The sequence below is a fragment of the Schistocerca nitens genome, chromosome 3 (genome assembly GCF_023898315.1).
Source record: "Schistocerca nitens isolate TAMUIC-IGC-003100 chromosome 3, iqSchNite1.1, whole genome shotgun sequence".
Taxonomy (NCBI): domain Eukaryota; kingdom Metazoa; phylum Arthropoda; class Insecta; order Orthoptera; family Acrididae; genus Schistocerca; species Schistocerca nitens.
The window spans coordinates 986,657,673-986,675,446 of NC_064616.1; the positions used below are offsets into that span (position 1 = coordinate 986,657,673).

Sequence of the window (17,774 nt, forward strand, 5' to 3'; positions counted from 1 at the left end):
CCGAAATTTGGACGTTTTTCTGTAAAAATCATTGGCGCAACAGAAAAGAGCTAGAAACTTAAAAATTTATATTTAGATTCCTTTTTCATAATAATTTAGTAGAAACAGTATTCTGGATCTCACAAATTGAAATTTAATTTGAAATTCACGATTTTCTGGTTTTTGTCTTAGAAATTAAGGAAGCAAGACAGATTAACTAGGCGAATAAATAAGACTACGATGTTTAAATTTAAGTAGAACGGAGATCCGCTATAATCATAAAGATGTGAGAAGTTTCAACTGAATAATGAGAGCTCGTCTACTGTGTATAGTGTAATTAAATTAATGCTCTTGCCCAAAATATTTGACTTAGTCACGTCAGACTTTTATTATGATTACTTACCTGTGTGCTGATTGCACATTTAAATTGAGAGCTTCATCGGCCATCAGCAAAGGAAGCAATGATTTATTCGATAACTTAAAGTGGTGCATTACTAGCCCAGCGGCTAGTCGGGAGAGCAGATTTGATCAGGCGTTCCCTTAGCCGTCCGCACCGCTGCTTCATATGTAAGAACGCTGCGCGAGCAAGGAAGGCCCCAGTTCTCTCTTAGCGCACCACCTGTGCCGGGAGTCGCGTCGCGTCGGTATCATTGCTATAAATAGCCTCGGATACCGCAATAAGTTACTCGGGATACGCATAACCATGAAATCGTTTTCGAGTGAAGTGTTAATTCTGGAATGACTTAAATGATCTATCTTCAGTTTGCGTATGTCGTATTTTCACATGCAGCCGCGGGACAGACATTCTAGCATTATTTAGCGTGGCGTTTGATGAACATTATCATCAAATTACGGCGAGCATTCACTTAAACATTTAGTTTGAATAGTTACAGTTGCATCAGCGCATTTGACTCTGAACTGCTCTGGTAGTTGGAGTGTGTGGATCCTTTTTGGTCTGTGACTTTCAGAATATAGTGAACATTTTAAAGTGAATGGTTTTTGATTATGAATCCCAGACAATCTCCTAATTCCTCAGCGCTATAAGCTGTAGCTATAAACGCATTTCTCAGATGAAGTGGGCACTAGGAATTTTAATTACAGGCTTCACGTTTTGCTAATCGCTTTCTGGTTTCCAATATTGTAGTTAGAGAGCCAGTGTTGAGAACGGCACACAAAAGCATTAAATAATAACAGGAACATTATATAACAATAATTCCACCCGCCGCCCGACAAACGCATTTGTTGAAATTACATCACTGTTAGGTCCGTATGTCGCTGATCAATGTAGTGAAGTATAAATATGTCTACTAACACTATTTTCAGAATCGCAGTACGGTACATTACATTACTTATTCATTATTACATATGCATTTAAATTTTAATTTGTCTTATTTAAACTGTGGCCTAAGTCAGTTGTCAAAGTCACTTAAATAATACAGTCAATGTATAATTAGACAATACTTTGAAGCTTGAAAAGTTATGACAACAATGAACCATGTCTTATTTTTATCGAGCCATGTCTAACTGAACCTCTGAACCAATGGAAAACGTGTAGTCACTAGGAAGTTAATTGTAAACCGTCGACAGTCGACATTAACTGTTTATTGTACGAAGAGGATTAACGTCAAAGTAACAATATCTGATTTACCCCCTAAGCGTGTTGGCTTAAAAGGATGGTAAAAGAAGTATCTACGGCTAGCAAGCGTCAGTAACACTTTATTAAAGAAGAAATGCGTAAAAGATAGATTTCTAATGAACTCTGGGGAAAACGATCTGAAATAACTTTCATCCACATATATGCCAAAAATCGTATTGAGTAATATAGTTTAAGTGAGTAGAGTAAACTTCACAGTTTTTTTTTTCGTTTACACTAAATTTATTAACGTAAGTTTTCTAATTACTACGTTGTACCTGTCCTTCGGTAATAAAATAATAGACGATCGTGGTAAGAATTTTGTTCCCTCTTAGGGTGTTGTAGAAAATGGCAACCATATCTGTGGTCATCCATCCTTATTAGGCATCCGCACCACTCTGTTAGCCGAGGTTGACCTAAATTGCACTGCATATAACGCAGGAAAAATTTAAACATAATCAAGTTTAATACTGCAGTGTTCTAATTCATCAAGAAGGACTGGGTCTAATAGTTTATCAGTCTTAAGCGAATGATGGAAAAAATTAGTTGTGGTGCCTATCAGGTAGTGTTGTAAAAATTAAAACACGCCACAAATTTCAGTTTATATCTGATAAACATGAAACTTCCTGGCAGATTAAAACTGTGTGCCCGACCGAGACTCGAACTCGGGACCTTTGCCTTTCGCGGGCAAGTGCTCTACCACCTGAGCTACCGAAGCACGACTCCCGGCCGGTCCTCACAGCTGTACTTCTGCCAGTACCTCGTCTCCTACCTTCCAAACTTTACAGAAGCTTCCACACGCCGATGGGAGGTTCGATTGTGAGTTTGAAGAGGATTCAGGACACACGTAACAGCTCAAGAGCGATGCAGTTAACGTGGCACGAATTCTTCAAACAACTTTTGACAACGCTAGAGAAGCTAATCGAAGCTTGAACACGTGGACGGATGCTGGAACTTTGTTAGCCGCGATGCGATCATTTTCATTTCTATGTTTCTCGGTTCTCTGGCAACCCGTGCTGCGTGAAGCGAATAACGCCTAAAATTATGTGCAAACGGAGGGACTTAACGTACATCAGCGCGCTCCGAAAATAATCGCCTTACAAACGGTACTGGAAGATGAAAGAGAGGAATTCATAGTCAAGGCTTTAGGTTACGCTTAAAGCTTCAGCGAAGAACTTGACATTTTCATTGAACCTGCAACACAAACTGGGAAAAGGCAAATTTATGGCGACGGAAGCAGAGAAGCTTGCCTATCGCACCAAGACAATTTAAAACGAAAAATGTTTTCTCCATTAGACAATGTAACTAATGAAATTCGAGAAAGGTTCCAGCAGCTCCAGAATTTGACCGGAAAATATGCCTTCCTATAGCCTGCAATAATATTGGGCGTCGATGATCAGGAATGCAACCTGGACCAAGCTCCTCAGGATATTGACAGAAGAGTTTAAGCTTGAGTGCGTGCGCCTTTGATCTTTCGTAAATGCAACAGACTGTAAGAAGTAGTTATTGGGTCTGGTCCACTGGGTTTATTCAAGTTTATTTTTGAGTCCAAACTTGAAGGAGGCTTACCTAACATAATTATAATGTTGAGATTATTCCTCACAGCTGCCTTAAGTATTGCCAGTAGTGGAAGAAACTTCTTTAAATTGAAACTGAGAAAAACTATTGAAGATTTACAAAGTCCACGTTGTAATTAACAAATCTAACTATTTTGGCAATCGAACAAGAGGCACAAATCAACGTTGACAAATGTACTGAAAAGTTTGTGTTGCAAAAATTATGCAGGATAAAATTTTGATTTAAGAAAAACGTTTTATTTTTAATCATCTTGAAATAGTGGCAGAGCATGACACATTTTTTTGCTTAATTGCGAAAATAGGGAGCGGCAGATTTAGGGTTCGCACCTGCTTGCACAAATCCACACTACGCCACTGCACAACGTAATAATTTTGAAAACTCGCAGTGTAGGTCTTAAATTTGCTTACATAAAGTGGCTTGTTTAGTGATAAAATGTCTTAGCATTACAGATGCGTGAAGAAAGACAGCTACTATTACCAAGCATCACGTTGAACTGTTACCAAACTGTAGGTTTACTACTGCTGAATATGTACTTCATTCACTGTGCTACAGTAATTAGTTTCCTTTCTATGAAACTCCTGAAAGTATTTCTCTTTAAGACAAAATTACATTTAGTGCTTTGTTAATGCTTCAGATGAAGACGATACAGATTCAGTGGAACACATATTAATTTACTTTGTTTCCAGTCCCTCGTATGTTACAAAAATGATTTTTGTTTTTACTGTATTACAAACGTGTGGCCTTAATATTTCTTTTGCCTTATCCTAGTGCATGTATAAAATATCCTTCATTATAGCGGCAATAGAAGCTTACATGAAAAATCCATGGAGCAGCAATAAGTAAAGAAAGCACATAGTCTGAATAGACAAACTGACTCGAATGTGCATAAAAAGAATGTTGTCTGTGAAACTGCGTTGTGTGTACTGCTGTTCTTATTGTAGTTATAGATGAATTCCACATACTCTCTAATATAACTAGCTTTTAGAGAAATTTCAGTTTATATTACAGACATTAACGCAGTAAAAATGTATAAGTGCTTTGGGTTATTGATATTTGTGAAAACGAAATCTTTTTGCAAATTAGCAAGAGCATCTTATTAATTTTATCACTTGCCTGAATTTTATAGTGGCAAACAAATTTCAGTTTTTGCAACTGATAAACAAGTGAAACATGCTCTCTTAAATTTATCAGGTACGCCAACTGACACAATGGGGCCTCAGATCTGATCATCTCACATGCAGCGGTTTCTTTCCTTTAGTCGTCCTTCATTTCAAATTTTACGCCGTAAACGTGTTAATAGGATGGGACAGGGGCCAAAGAAGTGGAAAAGCGCGGCAACATAAGGTCGACAACAAGGCAACGAGTTTAGTGCGTGTAACGTTGGCAGCCATCGGCGCGTTGGAGGGGTGCGACGGTAGCGCCTCTAGCGGGTTGGGGTTGTGGCAGGCAGCAAGCAGACGGGCCTGGCCGCTCGGCGTGGACGGAGCGGTAGTGTGTCGCGGTGTCGCCGCCGCCCAGCCAGCCAACCAGCGGACTCGGACTCTGTGCGCCTGCGTAAGTACCGCAGCTCAGCTGAGCGCCGCGCAGCACCAGCTGCTCACGCGCGCGCCAAGCAAATTCTTTCGCGAGTGCCATCGCTTCCTAGAACACGCAAAACAGTCACCAATGACTCATTTCTTTTTTCGCGGACTTCCCACTGCTAACGAAATAGCCGCGGTTACTTGCTCGAAATTTGCAGTCACATACACTGGAAACTTCTGCGGCAGTAAGTAGATTTACTTACACGCTGCATACACCCAATTTATCACCTGACAGGGTCATCAGGTTATACTTCTGCCACAATTATTAAATTGGGGAAACAATGTAATTCGTTTTTTGTATGCAGTACCTGGGTTTTTCCCGCACTCATCTGTGTAACACTAACGTAAGCCAGTTTTATCCTGCACTTTCCTTCAACTGAATGGTCTCAGTGGCTCTGAAATTTTACGCGACAGAAATTTTCAGTTGTCGCTCTACTTTCGGTATGCCGGACAGAGTAATATGACATTATCTGATGCTGATGTGCGATCTCTTGGTGTCGGTGCGTGATTTACGTTTGTGTTTAGGTTGTAAACAATTTTTCCTCTTCCCGTTACCGATTATAATAACGGGATCGGTGAGGACGTCGTCGTGCTTTGTGCATATCTTCCTGTGACAGTTATTTCAAAGTTTCATTTTTTTTTCGGTAACGCTTGCAAAGCATCGTCCAGTACTTACAGGAGAGTGATATTGTGCCTTCTCGAAATTGAGGTTGCGATATCAGTGAACTGTAACGTAGCCCAAGGTCTAGGTTTGATCGGAAGATGACAGTTCGATTGCGAATGGGCGAAACCAACGAGTGAGAGTGCGAAATAAAAGTTGTGGTACGAGACTGGTCTGTAGCGAAGTCCGCGGTCCATATTTAAGGCACTTTTTTTTTACAGGTAATTAAACCTACGAGATAAATTCATTAAAGCTGAATTATATATTAGATAAATTTCCGACGAGTATTTTGGTGCATACTACGTTCATTAAACATACATTAACTGTGGAAAATGAGAGGATAGGCACTACGGTCGCAGGTTCGAATCCTGCCTCGGGCATGGATGTGTGTGATGTCCTTAGGTTAGTTAGGTTTAAGTAGTTCTAAGCTCTAGGGGACTGATGACCTCAGATGCTAAGTCTCATAGTGCTCAGAGCCATTTGAACATTTGAGAGGATAGGAGATGCTACATAACTCCTATCGTGCACATGAATTAACAGATTTCGCCAAATGTATGGGTTGCTAAGTTGACGTCAGACTAGCAGTTGTGCCCACTGTGCACAGTTTAGATGGTTTCACGTCTGTGGTCCAGAATTTCGAATAACTCCGGCTGTGTTTCATAGAGCAACAGAGTGGATATCGTGTTTCGGCTATAATTACTCTGCTCCTTAGAAACTCAACTGACGGAATTAAAGTATGGTGTAAACAACATTGCAACAGCTCGTGACCGCTGACTGAAGGGGAGCACGCGTTCATCCCACGTCCTTGTTCCTGCAGATGTGGGCCTTGTCTTCCATCTCGTTGGTACTGTTTCGTAGTTATACGAGAAAAGAAATTTTGCAAATGTAAAGTGATTATTGGCTAGATTAAAATGTTCTAGTTTGGCATACATGTCACTGTAGACAGGATAACTACATTTTAAGAACTGACGCACATTTACATTCTTATATAGTTTTGTTAACGAGAGAGGGAGAAAATAACAGCCACATCCAAACTTCTCCGCAGTAATTCGAAGAAAACCGTTGTTCGCATAATCCACAACACGTTGTGTTCCGGTAGAGACAAAACGTGGCCAAAAACGCCTTGGACTTTTTCGGCATATATGTAGTTCGGGAAGTAGGCAGAATACGATCTGAATTTTAACTAAGGCATCATCAGGCTACTGTGTTTACAGGGACTGCAAAAGCTCTACCGTCATACTGATTTAGTTTTAATCCTCTTTCGGTTTTCCCTGGTGCGTTCCATAGATACCGATGTAGCTCCCAAAAGTCAGCGGGTGGTTTGAATGTAAAGGTAATGATTATATAGTCCACTAATTTCTTAATAAAGTGTTCTCTCACCGGAGACCATATGATATCTATGTGTATAACGTTTCGACGCTGTTTTTGGTTTTATAAAATACAATACTTTGGAGAAAAATTTGAAGTGTCGCTTATAGAAATGTTAAGGTGCAATTTTGCTGGAATTAAGCCACCACGCTTTCATTAGTTTGTGATATAACAACCAGATACAAGCGAAATTGTACCAATTTTCCGCGCTCCGCATCTAGCGACGATTTGTGGAAATATCAATAAATCAATCTAGTAAGTTTCTGTTAACCTGGCTTCTTTGTCATCCGTTCGCTATATACACTCATTGTGAATTTCACATTTTAAATAAATTAAAATATGTGCTTGTACTGAGTAAATCTCTGACCATTATCAGCTGGTAATATACCACCAGATAATTACGGACCAAATGACTGGTTTTTCAGATACATGAGGTACATGAAGTTAGCACTTCATTTTTATCGCAGTTAAATTACATCTTTCTATCAGCTAGTACCTGACGTTGCTGTTGTGTCTGACAAGCCTGAATAATGACAAGAAAATTAGTTTTGTCACATTTTATAGGTTATTTGGACACCCAGTAATCAATATCAACATGTTTTCTGTATCAAACAATTGCGTTATTGCATAGTTGCCGTTGCGAATGCAGCACTTGGCCCGCAACACTTATTCCCAAACAGCATTAAGAGTTTTTAGGTACTGATGCAACCGTAATAGAAGCAGCCGAGAGCTGCATGGTGTGGACTAGGTGATGTCCTCGCAACTGAAGTATGTTTTGTACCAATCTCTTAAGACAATCAGGTCTGAAATGCTGATATTCCTGTGAATTTAAGTTCACGGTAACTGTGCTTATATTCGATCATTCACAATTATTGGCTTTTATGACTGAAGCAAATCACTGTTTGTCTCGGACAAAACGCACCTAAGACAGAAAAGTGCTGAAGTGAAAATATGCATTTGAGTTAATAACTTCCCCTGCCTCTCCCCCTTCCTCCCCCCCCCCCCCCCCCCACACACACACACAACATACAAACGTGGTATGCATTTTAGGGCCTATGTTCACTAGACAGTTTTTTCTTGTTTTGTCCATACTACTTACTCCCAAAACATGGAAAGCAAAGACCTTGCAGTAGAAGAGAGTGGTTTCTCAGTATAGAGATGCAGCACACACTCGCATCGGACAAGCATGGGGAAGGATATTGACAGCATTCGTTTCATAACATCCACTTTGGTATTCATCTTAAGCAATTTCTGAAAACCAAGGAAAACATAAGTCTGACACACCAGTCGAATATTTGAACTCCGTCGCTAGCTCCCCACCGAACCCCCTCCCCCCCCCCCTCTTCTCCCCGAATGCGAGTTAACCACCTCTCCCATTCGGATGAAACTGCATTAGCAGTAAAATGCTGGTTCCGAACTTCCTCTCTGTACCCGTGCAGTATACTGGTAGCAACAATTACCCAGTTGCGATTGAGGTATTATGATAGGCTAGCCTTGGTGATACGATACAGACTCGTGCAACTCTGTAAGCACAGAAGAACTCTATTTCCTTCAAGCAAGCACAGTGGGTAATATGTGTATAACGCTGATCCTTTTCAGGACCCTTCGCCTGTTTTCAGCGCAGCTGTTAATTAATATTTGAAGTTTACGTACAATTTTGAAGAATATCTCTGAATTACTTTTTGCGGCACTACATGAATAACATAGTCCATAATATAAGGGGCAGTCAAATGAAAACGAGAGACAGAAACAAAATTAAGTAAACTGTTTATTATTTCAAAAGTAGCCGCCAGAACCCTTAATGCATTATATCACACTCTGAGACAAGACGGTCAATGTCTTCATTCAAAAATGTTTTCGGTTGCTGACGGAACCATGTTTGTACCCAGGCATGCACATCTTCGTCCGATGCACATCGACGGCCACTAATGTCTTTGTTCAGGGCTTCAAAAATGTGAAAATCGCATGGGGAGAGATTAGGATGTGTAAGGCCTTCTCAGCGAATCTTTTGCAGTGTAGTCGAAACAATCTGCACAACATGTGGGCGGGTCCACAACTGTCTCAATGGCGCACTGAAAATTCTGTTTTACTGGCGTTGAGTATTCGTCCGTGTAACCACAGAACACTATTCCGAGAAGTATATTATCCAGCGCACAGAACGTAATAACGCAAACTTCCCAGTAGCTGGCGACACGTGCACGACTTGCTTGCTTCTCATTAGGGCGCTGGGTGTTTGATTGGCTAATTTAATTACGAGCCAGAGTATGTCACGTTAACTAGCCAGTTGTGAGGGGAGAATGGGTGCCAATCTGCCTAAATGCGCTTATTATGAGGTTGCAGTGCTAATATGAAATCAATGGAAAATTTGGCTCATATACTCTGCCTATATTCACAGTTAGCTCTGGGGTGTAAATAAAAAAATTAGCATCTCAGCGCCCCTTCGTTTATGTCATGCTAACTACTGCAGAAGGTACAAAGTTACGCCAGTATTTGGTCTTCCTTAGAACTTTCGTGAAGGACACTTAAAAACAAAGACTGTTTCCCGACCCAGATATATGCGCTGATGACTAAAATTTTATCTTTGTTGTCATTGTGCGGGACGTCAGGAAAGCAGTACGATCTTAGATTCGTCACTGAAGTCTCTTTCACGAACCTTAAGCGTGGTCATAGAACGCAATAAACTTTTTTTTTTTATTTTTGTATATGTTTTACGGCTGTCACTAATATTGTGTGACACGTCACATTCCTGTGCTGATCGGGAAAATAATCTCTTACAACATGTCGACCCTCGACGGATCCTGCAAACCAGGACGGTACAGATAGATGAGCCGCAAATATTTCATCATACACGACCTGTAATTTTGTAGCAGCCTCCGAAGCGCCGCAGTTTATTCTTTAGGAGGACCCTTTTAGGAGGAGAAGGGTTCAAATCCCCGTCCGATCAAGATCCTGATTTGTTTCCCACGGTTTGTCCAAATCGCTTCAGATAATTGCCGACATTGCTCCTTCATCAAAGCTGTGCCAATTCCATCCTCCATTCTTGTCCCACTGCGGCCAATGACCTTCCTATCCACATGCTGCCCTTTGTCTCGCCAACAACTCATTCGACCTTAGCTGCTTCAGACGGTCACTCTTGTGTATTGGACGCGCATTGCTGAGTCGAGAGCTTTGCTGCCGATGTGCAACAAAGATATCCTACCTGCGAGAATTACGTAGTCAGCTTCCTACAGCACAGCGAGATTATAAAAGAGCAGACTTTTCTCAATTACATCAGTTACAATTTGATCCTGAAAGTTAAAACGTGATAGTTAAGTTGGTTTTAACAACGAAGTCATTAAAGACAGAGTTCAGGATTGGGAAATTTTTGGGGAGGTTTTGACGAAGGATCTACCACCGAATTTGTTTGAAGTAATTCAGGGATTCAGGGACATGACAACAGACAAAAATAAGATTAGCTTAATAGCTCGATTTTAAAATTCACTTTTAAGAAATTGTTCACGCAGGAGGATCATACAAACATACTGTCGGTCGGCCATTGCACAAACTCCCGTAGGAAGGACATAGTAATAAGCGAATAGAGTTGAAAACATATAAGTTGTCAGGTCCCGATGGAATCACAGTCAAGAGTTTACAAAGAGTGCTCTACGGTATTGGCCCCTTACTTAGCTTACATTTATCGCGAAACTCCCGCCAAGCGCATAGTCCCAAGCAACTGGAAAAAAGCGCAGGTGACTCGTGTATATGAGAAACGTAAAAGAACTGACCCCCAAAATTACAGACAGTATCCTTAAGATCGGTTTGCTGCAGAATTCTTGAATGTATTCTCAGTTCGAATAAAAAGTTCGTCGATACGGAAAAGCTCCTGTTCACAAATCAACATGGTTTTACAAAACATCGCTCGGGCGAAACTCAGTTTGCCCTTTTCTCGTTTTACATCCTGCGAACTATGGATGAAGAGCAACAGGCAGATCCCATTGTCCTAGATTTCAAAATGTTGAAATGTGTGTGTGAATTCCTAAGGGGCCAAACTGCTGAGGTCATCGGTCCCTAGACTCACACACACACACACACATACACACACACACATGCCCGAGGGAGGACTCGAACGTCCGGCGGGGCTGCGCAATCCGTGACATGGCGCCTCTAACCGCGCGACCACGCCGCGCGGCTCCTAGATTTCCGGAAAGCGTTTGACACTATGCCCCACTGCAGGCTGTTAACGAAGGTGCGAACATACGGAATAAGTTCCCAGATATGAGAGTGGTTCGAAGATCTCTTAAGTAATAGAACCCAGTACGTTGTCCTCGACGGCGAGTGTTGGTGCCTTAGGAAAGTGTGACAGGACCGTTGTTATTCTCTGTATTCATAAATGACCTGATGGACGGGAGGAGCAGCAATCTGCGACTGTTTGCTGATGATGCTGTCGTGTACAGGAGGACGCAAGATGACGTGTGATGAATGGTAGCTAGCTCTAAATGTAAGTTGATGCGGAAAAGTAGGAAAAATTCCGTAACGCTCGAGTTGAGCATTAGTGGTGCTTGACACAATCAGGTCGATGAAGCCTCTGCGTGTAACACTGCAAAGCGATATCAAATTGAGAGAGTTTTTGGAAAGTGTTGTTCCGCTGTAAAAGAGACCGCATATGGGACACTAGTGCGATGCATTCTCCAGTACTGCTCGTGTGTTTTGGATCCCCAGCTCGTCCTATTAAAGACAGCGAAGCAATTCAAAGGTGGCCTGCTAGATTTGTTGCCGACAGTTTCGATCGACACCCAAGTATTGTGGAGTAGCTTCGGGAATCCCTAAAGGGTATGCGACGTTCTTTCCGAAGAACACTATTGAGAAATTTAGAGAACCGGCATTTGAAGCTGACTGTATAACGATTCTAATGCCGCAACGTACATTTCGCGTAAGGATCGTGAACGTAAGCTAAAAGAAATTAGGGCTCATATGGAGGCATATAGGCAGTCGTTTTCCCGTCGCCCTATCTGCAAGTGGAACAGGACGGGGAATGACTAGCACTGGTTCAACATACCCTCGGCCACGTATCGTACGGTGGCTTGCGTAGTATGTAGGTAGATCTAGAGTTTTGAAAATTGATCTACCGTATTACAAGACCACGGTTTTACTAATACATTACGTCGATACAAACACTACACGTATGTTATAAAGGTGTGAAACCGCCTAATTTCGGAACACGTTCCTGCTCGATCACCACGGATTCCGATGAACTTTTGTGTGAATATTTGCAGTTGTCCCCAATGGAGATTGGTAAAGCTTGACGTTCGTCGAAGCAATACTGGCCGAGATATGGTCATCTGTTTGAATCCGTGAGCGACTTTGCCCAGAGCAAACGTGAATTTCCAGCGAATTTGAGCTGTTAAATCTCGGGCAATAATGCATAATCAAATACACTTTCTTGCGGTACAGGGTGTGTCTTTCTCATAAACCCAGTTAAGAGAGTTTTATAGAACACAGTTCTAGATGAGTTGACGTGGAATGACCGAAAGAAGTATTTGTTTCACATTCTGCGTGCACACTGTAGTTTATACTATCTGCTATCTACAAACAACTGAAATAAGTTGCCAATACATTGGAAGCAGTTCCCCGAAGGTGGATTTTCAGACCCTGAAACGAAGGTTAGGTGGTATTTCTAAGACTGTTATCTTTGTATTAAGCCCTTAAAAGCGACTTCTGCAGTGAAAAATAATTTTTTTGCTATTGCTTTTACAAAGCACGTGCTTTATCGACCATATGCCTGCCCCGTAAGTATCACTCATTTCAGACTAATGTGTTGTTTGTCTGTTCGATGCTGCTACTGATCCCCGCTATGTCATCGTAGATGTCTCGCCACCTGCTTCTGGGTCCTCCTCTTCCACGTGTTCCATATACACTGGTGTCTGAAACTTAAAGGTGAAATTAATTTTCGCACGTTTCACTGCCGAGTAATATAGCTCGATGAAACTTGGACCGTGCACAGCAAGAACCGCTAGGGTATAGTACAGAAGATACGCAATGAGGCGAATAGAAATGACGTATTCAAAGACAATAATTACATTGAAGTCACTACAATTTATGACGGTCCCTCGAATATTACAAAAGACAAAATACGGTTCTTAACAGGGTGTGTGATCGCCACGGACGGCAATGCAATGCAACGTTCTTCCTTGCTATCCACAATGCAGGTCAGCAGTTTTGTGATAGGGCGTTCCACCAGCCCAATGGTCGTTGGTGCACATGGTCGTGCTTCAGCGTGTTTCCCCAACACGTACCACACATGCGATCGATGCGACTTAAGTGAAAGACCATTCGCCAAATATCCTCTCGTTCCAAGAGCTCCTCCACCTGCTGTCAGGCATTGCCTTCCATCAAAATGAAATCAGGGTTAAATGCACTCTCGAAAAGATGCACATGTGGAAGTAGTCCACGATGAGTGTACCGTGTGCAAAGATTTGGTCAGTATGCCTCTACACACCACAACGAACATGAGTGACAGTGCTGGACGTAGCCTCATATGGCGAGAGGTGGGAACACGTAATGCAGCCAGGAACAGTATGGAACATGGCTGGTTTGGTCCAAGTGTTACGGTGTTGTGAGGCATAATGAAACATGGGTGTGCTGAACTCGAGGACTCCTGGAACGAAACGATATGGGCTGGCCTGCCCGTTCCCCAGTCTTGAATCGCATCGAGCAATTGTGGGAGGCACACTGAAGCACGTCCAACGACCATCCAGCGGTTGTGAACGACGCTGCTGGAGGAGAGGAACACCCTACCACAACAACTGCTGACCTACATTGCGGCCAACATGGGAGTGCGTTGCAGAGCGTGCCTCGATGTCCGCGGTGACCACCCTCCCTATTAACGACCATTTCCTGTCTTTTGTAGTGTCCCGGGGACAATCAAAAACCGCTGTTAACTTCGATGTTATTAACGTCTTCGAATGAAGGCGTCATTTCTGTTCGTCTCACTATGTATTTTTTTTTCATCATTTATCCTCAGTACAATACTGTAGTAATTTCTATGTATGGACCCAGTTTAGTCGAACTATGTTATTTGGCAGTGACACATCTTGCGAAAGTTGCTTTCGAAGTTTTGTAGACTAGTGTATTTTTCGAGGAAATGCTGTATTGCCGACCCTCGAGCATTGTAACCCTGACAGCACAGCTGCATCTTATTTTCTTAGACACCGTGACGACTTTAGGGACTTTGTCCAATTCACTTAGTTCATTTTTTCCAATCCTACATTCTCTAATATCTCTACTGATGTAAGGTCCAGAGTATTTTTTAAATATTTTTTTCCATTAAATATGACGTCCTTTCTTTCGGACATGCCCTGAGTTATTTCAGTGCCCCAGTGCATCAAAAGCCTGAAATTTCTTTAGGGAAGTATTTCCTTTGCGAATGTTAAAAGCATATGCTCGTCTTTCCTAAACTTTAGTGCTTCACATCCATACAATTATACCTACATTATAGCACATTAATAAAAACTAGTTTTCAAGTTGCTTATGAAAGTTTTTTTTATTTCTTAGGAGTTTCGTATAACTGTAAAGTGTTCATTTGGCAGCTGCTAGACCTGCATATACAGGGTGGTCCATTGATAGTGACCGGGACAAATATCTCACGAAATAAACATCAAACAAAAAAACTACAAAGAACGAAACTCATCTACCTTCAAGGGGGAAACCAGATGGCGCCATGGTTGGCCCGCTAGATGGCGCTGTCATAGGTCAAACGGATATCAACTGCGTTTTTTAAAAAATAGGAACCCCCATTTTTTATTACATATTCGTGTAGTACGTAAATAAACATGAATGTTTTAGTTGGATTACTCTTTTTAATTTGTGATAGATGGCGCTGTAATAGTCACAAACGTATAAGTACGTTGTATCACGTAACATTCCGCCAGTGCGGACGGTATTTGTTTCGTGCTACATTACCCGTGTTAAAATGGACCGTTTACCACTTGTGGAAAAGGTCAATATCGTGTTGATGTATGGCTATTGTGATCAAAATGCCCAACAGGCGTGTGCTATGTATGCTGCTCGGTATCCTGGACGACATCATTCCAGTGTCCGTGCCATTCGCCGGATAGTTACGTTATTTAAGGAAACAGGAAGTGTTCAGCCACATGTGAAACGTCAAACACGACCTGCAACAAATGATGATGGAGAAGTAGGTGTTTTAGCTGCTGTCGCGGCTAATCCGCACATAAGCATCAGGCAAATTGCGCGAGAATCGGGAATCTCAAAAACGACGGTGTTGAGAATGCTACATCAACATCGATTGCACCCGTACCATATTTCTATGCACTAGGAATTGCATGGCGACGACTTTGAACGTCGTGTACAGTTCTGCCACTGGGCACAAGAGAAATTATGGGACGATGACAGATGTTTTGCACGCGTTCTATTTAGCGACGAAGCGTCATTCACCAAGAGCGGTAACGTAAACCGGCATATATGCACTATTGGGCAACGGAAATCCACGATGGCTGCGACAAGTGGAACATCAGCGACCATGGCGGGTTAATGTATGGTGCGGCATTATGGGAGGAAGGATAATTGGCCCCCATTTTATCGATGGCAATCTAAATGGTGCAATGTATGCAGATTTCCTACGTAATGTTCTACCGATATTACTACAAGATGTTTCACTGCATGACAGAATGGCGATGTACTTCCAACATGATGAATGTCCAGCACATAGCTCGCGTGCGGTTGAAGCGGTGTTAAATAGCATATTTCGTGACAGGTGGATTGGTCGTTGAAGCACCATACCATGGCCGGCTCTGACGTCCCCTGATTTCTTTCTGTAGGGAAAGTTGAAGGATATTTGCCATCGTGATCCACCGACAACGCCTGACAACATGCGTCAGCGCATTGTCAACGCATGTGCGAACATACGGAAGGCGAACTACTCGCTGTTGAGAGGAATGTCATTACACGTATTGCCAAATGCATTGAAGTTGACGGACATCATTTTGAGCATTTATTGCATTAATGTGGTATTTGCAGGTAATCACGCTGTAACATCATGCGTTCCCAGAAATGATAAGTTCACAAAGGTACATGTATCACATTGGAACAACCGAAATAAAATGTTCAAACGTACCTACGTTCTGTATTTTAATTTACAAAACCTGCCTGTTACAAACTGTTCGTCTAAAATTGTGAGCGATATGTTTGTGACTATTACAGCGCCATCTATCACAAAGCGAAAAAAGTTGTCCAACTAAAACATTCATATTTCTTTACCTACTACACGAATATGTAACAAAAAATGGGGGTCCCTATTAAAAAAACGCAGTTGACATCCGTTTTACCTATGGCAGCGCCATCTTGTTTCCTCCTTGAAGCTAGAAAAGTTTCGTTGTCTGTAGTTTTTTCGTTTGACGCGTATTTCTTGAGATATTTGGCCCGGTCACGATCAATGTACCACCCTGTATTTCTACATGGTGATCAGAAACAGTCTGGAAAACTTGTAAGGGTGTTTTAGTGTAGGTTGTGCTGAGGGACAATTGTTAAGAAAAAAATTCGATACGTTGCATCGTTTCCGAGTTCATTAGAACTGAAGTTAGGCGATCAGGCTACTGTGTGCGCATATTCAAGCGGCCCGCCAGATACAGTTTGTGTAAGTTGTTCCCATAGCATAGATGAGACGTGGGCAACCTTTTGTGACCCGCAGGCCTGATACGCGTACTTACTTAAGCTCGCTGGCCGCCTCGCGACACGACTGAGCGCTTCTAGCGCATAAAGTCAAAACTGTAGCGTCCGTGACGTTAAATGGACATAGGGCAACGAATCGATACGAATGGTGTCCCTTTCCCAACACGCCGCAGTAACAAACTATGCCTCAAAACACGAGTTACCAGAGTATATTCATTTTATATTCACCTCAGATCCAAATGTGGGCATTTATTTATGCGTCGTGAACATTATTTCTTTACGTACGAATTTTGACAGTAGATGTCTTAAAAATTTTCTGTGCAAAATTCTGCAACGCCGGCAGTGAAGGAATAATGTTCACGACACGTAAATAAATATAAACATCTGAAATGGGATGCCAGGCATCTTGAAACGTCATCAGGGAAAAATAACCGGCTATAAAGGCAGCTGGTTGCAGTAAATTCATTACTTTCAGTTTGAACAGCTGCAGAGTTGTAATAGCAGCCGCGCGCTGTGGCCGGGCGGTTAGAGGTGCCATCTGTCTGCGCTGCCCCTCCCGCCGGAGGTTCGAGTCCTCCCTCGGGCATGGCTGTGTGTGTTGTTCTTAGCGTAAGTAGTGTGTGAGTCTAGGGACCGATGACCTACGCAGTTTGGCCCCTTAGGAATTCATACACATTTGAACACATTTTCTAGTAGCTCACAACAGACAACAAACATTATCTACTTATGATAATTCGGGAAAGAACAGTAAAACAAAATGCGGCAGTGAGATAGGAATCCCAGTAGGCAATCTATTGAGAGTATCTTCACCTTTTTTGGCCACAGACACGTCATTCTAGTGTTTGAAATTAAGCGTGTTAATATCCGCTAATACTATTAGCAAGCATTTTTAATTATTTGTCCGAAAGTATTTTTGATGATTGGCCTCACAGTCACGGATTGTTCCTGTAACACTAAATACATTAAGCCATCAATTCTTTGCTCATTATAAAAACTTCGAAAGTCTAAATCGCTTGAACCTAGCATACATCAGCTGTATTATACAGAAGCGGAACTGGAAAGATGCGAATTACAGAACGGCGAAATGTCAAACGAGTAATACTCGCCCTGACACGCTCAGTACATTTTGATAATAGTGAAAATATTTTGGTTGGCATCAGTAGTCTTTGTTATATTTCTAGTACGGACAATATAGTAATCTCCCTCATGTGGTACTTATACTCAAATATTGACGATAATATTGAACGTTTGAAGGCCCCATAACTTCCGCGTGACATTTCTATCACGGATGACAGGCACGAATTGTATA

General features: G+C 41.9%; 1 protein-coding gene across 1 annotated transcript in view; it reads left to right on the top strand.

The window, feature by feature from the left end:
- The first annotated feature begins 4,621 nt into the window (after positions 1-4,621).
- Positions 4,622-17,774, top strand: part of LOC126249052 (organic cation transporter protein-like) — a 562,555-nt gene continuing 549,402 nt past the window's right edge. Inside the window, exon 1 of the mRNA XM_049950685.1 lies at positions 4,622-4,744. The gene's annotated coding sequence lies outside the window, so the exon portion shown is untranslated. The remainder of the gene's footprint in view (positions 4,745-17,774) is intronic.